The 1,075-nt window shown below is 41.4% G+C and overlaps 1 protein-coding gene across 4 annotated transcripts in view; it reads left to right on the plus strand.

Moving 5' to 3' along the window:
• LOC101851492 (GTP-binding protein ypt1) overlaps positions 1–1,075 on the plus strand; it is a 44,858-nt gene that overhangs the window by 31,841 nt on the left and 11,942 nt on the right. The window contains exon 1 of one of the 4 annotated variants that reach the window (XM_005096269.3): positions 877–1,013. The exons of the other annotated variants lie outside the window; for them this stretch is intronic. The gene's annotated coding sequence lies outside the window, so the exon portion shown is untranslated. Of the gene's footprint in view, positions 1–876; positions 1,014–1,075 lie in introns of those variants that run through there. 4 annotated transcript variants of the gene reach the window in all.

Here is a 1,075-nt window from a genome sequence, read left to right on the forward strand (position 1 = left end):
TGTGTGTGTGAAAGAGGTGGGGTGGGGCGAGGCGCAATATACAGACCATAAGGGAGACGAAAGTTGATAGGAATTTTCAAAGAGAAATCTATGAAAGAAGAAAGTGACTCACAAAGAAAAAAAACCTCACACACGGAAGATAGAGAACAATATATTAATTGTTTCTATTTCCCATCCCCAATGCGTAGTTCTTCTGATAACAAGACAATAAGCTATTTGAAGAAACTGATATGCCGTGGTTCAAAGTGTTACAGTTATCGAAGGAAAACATTGGCCCACAAACGAAGCAGCGAACGCAAAGACACACGTAAGCCTTTTCTATCAATGGGTCAGATCTATAGATAAAACTCCTCTGTATCTCACAGTTCTTTCCATTCGGTTGCGCTGGCGAGGGCTGACGATAGACAGACTGTATTAAGTATTAATCACATTTTTTGGATTACGTTGTGTGCCCTCTGATTGTTGCTGTAGAATGTGTGGATTCGCTTCGTTTATTCTGAAAGGAAACTTTTGTTTTATTTGAAGGCAATGTTTGCTGAAATTCACGAATGTATTTTCGTTTTATGCAGTTTATTTGATTTTAAATATCTTTAATTCGTGCGTCGTCGTGTGCGTTGATGACAAGACATGTGAACGAATTGTCGTCCTATGTCATGCTTATTGGTCATGGGTATCTAATCTTTGATAGGGGCTTACGTGTAGACAGATTTATCTTACCGTACGCATTAATAATATGCCAGCCTTACTCTCCGCTAAAAGGGACATAAGGCTACGCATGACTGACTGAAAGTGAAGGTCAGCGAAGCGAAGGGTCTGCTTGCTTTCTGTGATTCACTTGGCGCTGCTGCTCAGTATTCTGGGCTGTTGGCTGTGTGTCGGTTGTGTTATGGTACTGTGAAGTGTTTAGTGTAGAGTGTAACATACAATTGCTTACTGAAGGTGCTTTCATAAGCCGTGTATCTTTTCACTGTGAAATACGCTGTGCTTTAAAGTGAGAGTAAACAGACTGACAGGTGAGGGTATCATGTTGATTGCCTTGCTATCCCTCTTTTGCCCCCCCCCCACTCTCTCTCTC

Source organism: Aplysia californica, unplaced genomic scaffold (genome assembly GCF_000002075.1).
Source record: "Aplysia californica isolate F4 #8 unplaced genomic scaffold, AplCal3.0 scaffold00125, whole genome shotgun sequence".
Taxonomy (NCBI): Eukaryota; Metazoa; Mollusca; class Gastropoda; order Aplysiida; family Aplysiidae; genus Aplysia; species Aplysia californica.